Below are 10,314 nucleotides of genomic sequence, written 5' to 3'. Positions count from 1 at the left end.
TTATCCATGGAGAAACTGAGGCACAGAGCTCCTAAATAGCTTGCTGAACATGACTATTAAGTGGAAGGGTCAGGATTAGAATCAAGGTCCTATGACTCAATCTATGTTGTTATTAACTATTATGCAATGGTGCTATCACAAGAAAACTTATAATAAGGAAATTGTCAAAATAAGCCAGCTGCAGGTTTATTTAGTCCAAGAATTGCTGGCAAACTTCCAGATGTTAGCTTTAAAGGACAGTTCTACTTCTACTTCTTTTGAAAACAAACGATTTATGATGCTGTGGTTCATATATCTATTCAAGACATTCTGAATTAAATTACATTTCCTTTCTAAACCACAACTTTTGAGTATTAGTCTTTGGCATTTACTATCAGTTGCAAGAAGTAATACACTTCATTTCTTTTTTTTACTTAACCGTACTTCATTTTACAGTTTAGGTTATAGTGAAAAAGACTGTTTCCTACTTGTACAGAAATAAAATTTAATTTGAAAACTGAAAACTTTAAAAAAGGTAATCTAGAATTTATTTTTCCTTGAGTTGAAGTGTTTAAAAGTTAACAGATGTAACTAATTTTCCCATTTTCTCTGGATAACCTAGAGAAATAGAATCTGGTCTTTCCATAAAATAAATTTTTACGAAGTACAGTGATGCTGCATATTTTGGAAATTTGTGTTAAATGAATAAAAGAGAAATTCACATGAATTTTTCTCCAGTTTGTTCACATTTCACATTCAAACATTTGGACATACGTTGAAAAATCAATAATTTTAGTCCACAGTATCTCCACATTTTGAGATAAAGGGCACTGCTTAGCTGGGGAAAGAAAAGAAGAGTGCCAGTAGATAAAATCAGATAGGGTGCATAATGAAAAATATAGTAAAATGTCAGTATTTAACATGCTCTTATCATTTATGTACAATAAAATACTTAAAAAAATTCTGCTTATCCAAAATGCAAAGTCAATAATTTTGAAATTAAACAGAAAACAATGGCTAACATATGATTGCATTAGAATACTAATATCAGAGGAGAATGAAATTACTAAACTTGCCCCCCAAAAAAGGTGATGGTAAAAACCCAAGTCCTAGCAAAAGCAATACAGCCCAGGTTATAGCAACCATAATCAAGTTTAGGATAATCACATAAGTTTATTCAGATAAACTCATACTCAAAAAAATTAAAATGGTACTAATGGTTATGTCATGTCTGGTCATTAAGAAAAATGATATGTAGCTCACACATTAGTAACCTTTTTACTCCTACACTTCACAGAGCCGTAATTCATCCTAGGTATGATTGATAGCCATTTCTTTGGAATAATTGATATTTATAGATAGTAAATACAGAGCTAATTACAAATAGTGAAGATAAAAAATAAAAGCAAATATTCTAATTTAGAACTGATTTTCCAATTCTTGCCAAAAAATTATCATGAAAGGAAATTTTGAGTCTTGCTAGGAAAGCTTAAAACAAGTTAAAAACAAAAAATCCATGGTTAACTTGTACTTAAAAGAGGGTCTTGACTTCATTACACAAGATTTGGGTGAATTCACCATATCACATATTTATAATTATACATATACATTATGCAAAAGTATCTGTGTACTTCTTTGGCAAAAATGTGAATTTTTGGCAGACAGGAATTTTTTAAAAAATGAACAAATAAAACAAATGCAATGTCCTAAAATTGTAGGCAAATCACAAATGAATATAACTCCATAACAGTCAAGGGAACAAAGATTCAAGCTAAAACACTGAATTCTAAATCTATTGTCTCATTTTTTTTTTCTCTCCTCCATTATTCTTCCCCATGGAGATCATCCAAGTTTTGCCCACAGTAATTCAGAAGCACTGGTCCTGAAATTGAGGGGAAAGGCATCAATGGGCATAATTGAGCCATTCACTCAGCTTTCCTTTGAGAGCATATTTGATTGGCATAATATAAAGATAGAATATACATTTAGAAATAGACTTAAAACTGTTTTAGAAATGGGGACTAAATGGTTCGTGAGATTGATGAGACAAAGATTCTATTACTCCAAATCACTGGTTTGAGTCTAGCTCACATGAAAGTGACTAATTCATTACCATAGGACAATCCTCAGAAAATAATGTGGTTAAGTTAAAGTCTCCATATGACGAGAACTTTCAACAAATGCTACTTACAAAAACAAAACTTAATTGAAACATGTATTCTGAATCTTGTAGATGTTCTATTTTGAATATTCGTGATTAGGAAATCACTTTACTCTGAATTCTTGTACAAATGGTTCCTGAGCCTCCATTACATCAGAGATTGTGTGGACGATTATAGACAGGACTAAGTTAGATCACATAATGCCAGAGGAACTATTGGTGAGAAATATTCTCAATGTGTTTTCTGACTAAATAGGCAATTGGGATTATTTATTATTTCCTCAGTGTTCTAAGCCTAACTTTGTGTTTCAGTTTAAATTTCGATCTTGTAATCTAACTTAATGAATGGGTCTCTCCAAGCAATATGGACTGATCCTGTCCCTTACAAAGTTCCAGCTTTGTGTATCTGGAGTACAGTCCTGCTACTGCTGTCCTCTCCCAGTTCTTTCAGCTCGTAAGTGTGCATTTCCTGACCCTTGGTTTGAGAGATGATAAATGGATGTATGGTGGGATAGATTGACTGATGGATAGAAAAAGGGATGAAGATTAGCTTTGTTTTCTTTAGGGAGGGAATCAATGTATAAACAGATGTTCCCAAAACAATTTTTCCATCGTTAAAGTTGCCAGGAAAACTTTACAATTGAAGCCTTGCTCAATATCTAACCATGACAATGATTCTCTAAAGTATATTCTAAAAACAGTATGTAGGAAAAAAATATTTTACTTCTTTGAGCTTTTACAATGTTTTCCTTTGGGAGTTTGCTGACCTGATCCAACTATCCTCCCTCCACTCCACTCCCCAAACAAAAGAAAAATAAACACATTCACACACACATACACACACATCTGAGGGGGACACTTGGTAATAGTCCCTAAGCATGTCACAACACCTTGTGTAGAAAGATAGCCCACATAAATTTTATTTACTTCTCACTTTATTGAAAATTACAGTAACTGAATTTCTTAAGGAAAAAAACAATGAGTATTTCAAAAATAAAGGGCAGCTTAGATGAATTCTGTCCCCAGTGCAGAAACTGGTTTCCCTAGATGGAAAATAATTATTTGACACAAACACCTAAAAGAGATGGCAAATGAAAATGGAACTCCATTGACAAGCTTGCAGAGGCAAAACAAAAGAAAGAAGACTCTCTTGTGATTGGGCATTAATGATGCTTCCATAGAGGTAATAATAGTAAAATAAAATATAATGGCTCACATTGCTGCCAGATATCACACTGTTCCTACTTCTTTGGGTAAAACCACTAAGAGACTCCCTCTCTTTACATGTTTTTTCTCAAAAACAGAGAATCATGAATATATGCTATAAACTTCCAAGCATAAATGAAATAATAGTTCCTGTTAAAACTCCAACAAAAAATAGATTAGGAAGGCAATGTTTCACATTATAATCAAAAGCCAACAGTTTTTTGTTCCTCCCTGAAAAGTATCTTTGGACCCAGAATATTTAATACACATACAAACACACACATACACACATGCATGCACACACACATTAATTAGTACACATGGCTTTGAAACTGCTGTAGGCAATACTATAATATTAGTTGCACTTTCCTAAAAAGTGACACTTTTATAAAATATTTAATATCATAAGAACTCAGCAAACACTGTTAGGAAAATTCAGCCAAATAAATGCAATCAATGAATAAAATTTTAAAATATGTAAAAACCAGTATGTTAATTAAAAGGGGAATAGAGGGTTTGTAACCAAGAATTTTCTTAAGTTTACTTATATACTAACCTAAATTAAATGATTAATACCTTATCTTAAAAATACAAATAACACTAATACAGCACCATGAAATAAAAACATATCTTCCCACAGCACTTTAAGATCTCAAGGAAATGAGGGAAATAAGAGAAAACATGATATACAAAAAAGAACAAGTGTGAAATGATGTAAGAATAAGTGGCTTAGTCTGTAAAATAAGCCTCAAGTTGAATACAGGTTAGGAAGTTTACAGAGTATTTGCAAAGGGGATTTACCTTGAAAGCAGTACTAAGTATCAATGAAAAAAAAAATCAATAAACAAATTTATCCAACATAGCTTAACTGGACCTGGGTGAAAACCCTAGGCTGTAACTTTGAACTTTATATAAGGTTGATTTTCAGAAGGCACTGGAAGAGCCTGTACACAACAGTGCTGCAAAAATAATCTAGTGCAAAGTGAATTATAGGCTTGTTATCTTGAAGACGAGTAATACAAAGATAGTTACTACTACATTAAAATATTCAACGAGTCAACATATGGTAGGAAATCCCATAGATCATCTTAACTGTAAATAAAATATCAAGGAAACATTCCATCTAATGGAAAAAACAGATGATGTAAATAATGGTGAATTAAAAATTTTTAAGTTTTCATATTATTCTTTAAAAAAAATTTTGTAATAGTGTATTGGCTGATCACCAAACCCCATTGATGAAATGGAAGGGAGGAAACTACTAAGAAGAAATTGGATATGCCACCTTATTAGACATCACAAAGGAGATAACAATTAACTGGAATTTGAAGGGATAATGAGATTTCACCAGGGGAACAGTGAGGTAGAATGAGGTGAAAGAGTAGAACAGAAGGGGAAGAGGAGAAGGTGTTTTTTGCTGAGATGGCAATTCATACAGTAGGGAATGTAACAGCCTAGTGATGGCACATGCATATGTGTATCACTTTTGTGTGTGTGCATTGGAGGGAAGGGGTTTATTGTGTTTAAGAGGTGAGGTTGAAAAGATTGGTGATGCCAAGTTAAAAGGCAAAACATCTTTTAACAGTTTGAACCCCAAATAGTTTCCCAAAATGGTTGCATATCATATCACTTTGGGAATTTTAAAAAAAATACAAATTCCAGGGTTCTGTTCTGGCAGGGGCATCCATTAGTTTTGGTCCACCAAATGTCTAATGGTCAGCCAGCTTTGGGAGCAACTGCTACAGTTTATCAGCAATAGAAAGCCAGAAAAACTTTGGCCTGGTCTTTACCTGATTACTCTAATCTCCCACCTATGCTTCAGGGACAATGATTATCCCCTTACTGTCCAGCATTCAATAAGGGATGTTTAAGGCCACCTCTTCAGACCTTACTTCCCAGAGTACACTATCTGAAGTAGGTTGCCAGTGACTCCATGTATCCTTAGGTTTTTTTCTGTTTTTTTAAAGTTGTATTGTAGCATTTTAACCTGTTTACTTGTTCAATTGTTTGTTTATTGTCTAGTCCCACCCCCACTCCATCCACATGTACATACTCAATTGATGCCTCCAAGAGAGCAAACATGACTGGTAGTGTTTAATGCTTATTTGCCCACCCCTTAGAATGTTGCATGGCATGGGAGTAGGCTCTTCATAAATTGTTGTTATGGTTTAAGGAAAATGTTATTTATTCTTTATATAAACCAAATCTGGACCAAAGTGAAGTTTTGCATCTACTTCTGTGGTAAACACAATTGAAGTTGATTGTTAAGCAAATAATTCCTTTGTGAAGATGGCCAGAATGGATTATATACACATTCTGTGGCCCAGGTTACCTGTTCATGAATAGAAGGATGAGCAACAGCACAATTATAGGGTCAGTTTTTAATCATTCAACATTTTCAGTCATTCAACATTCCCCTCCCCCTAAAAAGAGGCAAGATCTAAATTTTATTTTGATCTTCAAATGCTTTGAAATTATTCTTTGGGAGGGCAAATGTTAATTATGAGCTTGATACCATTTATAAGCACTGTCAATAAATCAAGGAAATTTAGAGTATGAAGGTACAGTTTAGATTTTCTGTTCAATCTATTTATTTTACAAATGTGAAATCTAAGGATCAGAAAGAAAAATGATTTAAAAAAGATTAACTGTTAATTAATAGTAATTAAATCTCAATTATCGAGAGCTAATTAATTTTAAAATGAAACAATATCAACCCAATATATTTTGAAATGAAATAGTCTAACTATAGATTAAAATTATAGTAATTTTAGGATATAAAATATAGTTTTAACTTGATTCCATTCATTAGATCTGTATGAAATACATTTAAAATCCCCAAATTAAAATTATTCAAAGAGAAGCATCAGATAAAGTTATTTCAGATTACAACAATCATTGTACTATTTATTTCCATGATAAAGGTTTGCTAATTTGCAAATTAAAGGAAAATTAGTATTATCTATAAAAATTTATTGTTGTATAATAAATAAATATATTTTAAAGCTTCATGTCTTTAAAAATAAGAATAAATTTCCTAATCTCCTTTTCATTATGGTCTATAGATAATGTGATATGTAAGTAGTATTTTGAAGTATTGTAAGTATATGTATATGTATACGTAAGTAGTATTTTACTACCCAGCTAGTAAAACACAATGCATCAGGCATACTGGTAAAGAGAAAATGTGCATATTGTCTATTAAACTCTGATAAAATAATCTTATTTAAACCAATGGAACTTGTATTCCACCTGGCTAGGAGAGTAGTCCTCAACTATTATTCAATCAGCCAACCTGGAAGAGAGAGGAATAAAACTATATAATGAAAGGGTCTAGTCTGAGCAATGAGCAATCAAACATATGTTATTGCCACAGTTCCTAAACACTCCCTACAAATGATCATTTCTCTAACGTTTCCTTAGGTAGGAAGCTGTTCGTTGTTCTCAAAGAACAATAGCCTTCCTCTTCGTGAACGAAGTGAGACCAAAAAAAAAAAAAAAAGGCAAGATTAAGAAAAATTGTGGCTATGATCACAAACCCTATGAAAATATGTATAGCACTATTTATCAACTACAAATTATAGTTCAGGGTAAAATATCTGAAAGTCTTATTATTTTGTGTAAGATTCCATTTATCTTCATTAAACCATAAGTCCAAAAATAAAAATAATCCTATCAAGGAAAAGAATAGATGATCACAAGGGAAAAGTAGATCATTTGATCATTCTTGGGCAAAAACAAACAAAAAGAGAAAGAGTACCTATGTCAGAATCATGTAAATGGTCCATTTTAGAACATGTACTCTTCCAACATACTTCTTCAAAGAATATCTCAAAATCTTAAATCTTACTGGTATGAAACAAGGTACTCTTTGGAGAATGAATGACAGCAGCAATATTAGTCCAACTCTATTTCATACAGGAAACAGAATGCATAACAATTGATACAAATTTGCTTCCTGGAGCAAGGTTAGAAAGAAACTCTCTGAGAATTCCTTGGAGAAAAAAAGCAACCGTACCCAAAACAATTGAACAGATTATGTCAACTATCCAAAGTAATCAGTTTTCCTTCAACAGCTATTTCTCTACACAGCACAAGACATAGAAAAGAATCAATAACTTGAAGAATGAAGTACAGAAACCTTCTGGAGAGGGGACCTGAAATGTACTAAATGTATTTGTGGCAGAATTAATTCCAACACCCAGGAGGAAGCTGCTAATGTGTTAGAGTGAGCTGTCAAGTGAAACAGGAAATTTTTTCCATGCATTTTCTAATGAGTTTTAATACACCCCCAATATTTATTTTAAGACATTCTGCTTGTCAAGGTGGAACTCCTGTTCTCATTTTTCAGATAATTGACTAGTTTAAAAAAATCTTTATTCCATTTCAAAATATTAATAAAATAGTCCACTTCAAATACAATTCCCTTTGTCCCAAAGGCACCTGATTAATTTCTTTTTAAAGCCAACTAAAATAAGAGAGCCCACTGAAAGTTTGTACCATTATTAGTTCTCTTTTCTTTCATTCTAACCTGATTCAAATTTCATAACTTTATCTTGTTCTATGATCCAAATACTTGGATGTTTAAAAATATACAAGTTTAGTAGTCAGTAAGACTTTTTCATCTCACATGTGCCTTTGACTATGACATTTAGTACATGGCATTAGCTCTGTAATTCTAAAATATGCTGCATTTGCTGATTATCACACTAAAACCTTTTCTTTGATTTTGTTTCTTTGGGTCATCAGAGATTAAATTCGGAAAACATATATCCCCAGTTAGAGTGAATTTGACTTAAATCAAGACATTTAGAAAATCATTTAAATTATTAATCAGGAAGATTAAATTTCCATCAAAAGTTTACTGTAGTTTAATAGAAATATAATATGTTTCTATGACTCAGAGGTAAGTTAGCTTTACTTTAGAAGGTATGTAAGAATATTTAAAGTTTGAGTTTTGATTAATATCAAAGTTACATCAGAAAATTGAACATTATTTAGTAGTGTGATATTAAAGTTAATTGTAGTTTATGCTTGTAAATATATTTGGAGTTTAAATCACATTACCAAGAGATTCCTGGATACTGTGTTACTTATTCAAACTCCTCGTATTTATTCACTTATCAGAAGATTTAAAAAGTTGAGTTTTTAGAAACTTCAATTCCTAAATGAAGCTTCAATTTAAATCAATATAGTCTATAGTAACCAATAGTCCAACAGTAAACCAAATTAGAGCAAAAATGAATATATATTTAAATAACTTCTATTTCTGATACTAGTTGTAGGTTGAAATTTAATTTTAAAATAATTCCACAATGAATACAAGTATAATTGCCATTGGGGATGAGAATTTTCTGAATTTTCATGTTATAGAAATCCTCCACAGTTGTCACATTTAACCTAAAGTTCTGAGTTCAGTATTCAAAAACTGAAAGAAAAATAAGAGAACGTCATATTTATATATTTTCAAAGCTTCAAATATTAAATTAGTGCATTTGTATCCTTTATAATTCATAATTTATTATCCCATTAAATCACTCTTCATGAGCTTTTTAAATAATTAAGAACTTTTAAATGAAAATAAATAAAAATTACTTAAAAACTAAATAACAATTTCAAATTATTATTTAGTTTTTATTAAGTATTTTCCCTTTATTTTAAATGGAATATTTCCTATTTATTTAAAATCACTTAGGATAAGAATACAGAAATGATTTTAAAAACACATGTTTAATTGCTGGTGATATTAAATAATGGCAAAAAAGGATTATGGGAAATTGTCAAACTGTTTTTAATTTATGTATTTTTTTGTTTGTTTGATTTACTTAGGTCTGCAATGCTCTACCAAAAATAGTATTTTTGAGCTCTTTCTCCCTCAAATTAAAGATAAAATATTAAAACATAGTGTTGATTGTACAATATTTATTTTACAGTACTTTGAAAAAATTAGGATTTAGTTAAAATAGTAACAGACTATAAGTTTGGAAACAAGTTGTGTGTTGGGAGTATGGGTCTGGATCTGCCTACATGCATGTGTATGTGTGTGTGTGTGTAAGCTCTTAGTAATGGACTGGAATTTTCTACTCTACTCGAAAGGTGGTTGTTTTTTTCTTATAGTGTGTTCTTAGGAAAAAAAAATTCTACCAAAATATTTTTAACACTATTGTTATCACTTGTACTGTTAGATTCTGAAGTGAAGAAACTATGCAGCTAAGCAAATCAACAAAAAAATAAAATCAACAAACAAGCAATCAAAAAATATAACAAAAAATTTGTTGTTATTTTTCACAACTTCATCAAAGTGCCTGAGATGTAGGAGGTATTTGGACTGGAAGAATAAAGTAGTAAATGAAGCCCTCTCTAGTGACAATAATTAAAATTCTCCTTCATATTCAGTTAGCTTGTCCATGACCATCAACCATGACTTGTTCACAAGCTATAAGCTACTGCTACCCAGATATATCCTTGAATAGACCTAAAGGAAATAGACCAGGTAGGGATAATCTAAACTTGGTGTGATGTCTGTCCTGCTTTGTCTTTAATGACAAACGAATCACTTTTTAAGAAATGTATAAACTATATTCCATCTTTATTTAAATAATCAGATATTGACTGTGTATCTACTATTGCCAGTGGTATCATTACTATGAGGTTCTGGTATAATATATATTATTTGAGGTATATGCAGACTATTTATATGCATCTCTGACATGGATTGTAATGCTGAGGATAACTCTTTATAAAATGGCCTCCCTTGCATGGTCCATGACTAGAAATGACCATTTTAACCTCTTATTGATGGTAGTATTTTTTTTTTTTTTCATTAAAAGAGGAACTTTAAGAGTAAATACTATGCTGAAGGGATGTAGTTTCTGGTAGAAATTACAGAGAATCCTTGGCAACTTGCGGCTTGGGGCGACCTTCTGTGCAGTCAGAAATGCTCCAGTAATTTAGAGTCGTGCCTCCAT

This window comes from Aethalodelphis obliquidens, unplaced genomic scaffold, assembly GCF_003676395.1.
Source record: "Aethalodelphis obliquidens isolate GAN/ISIS:26980383/991018 unplaced genomic scaffold, ASM367639v1 scaffold1, whole genome shotgun sequence".
NCBI classification, from domain to species: Eukaryota; Metazoa; Chordata; class Mammalia; order Artiodactyla; family Delphinidae; genus Aethalodelphis; species Aethalodelphis obliquidens.
The sequence above is the reverse complement of the archived record's forward strand: the minus strand, read 5'-3'. Positions refer to the sequence as shown.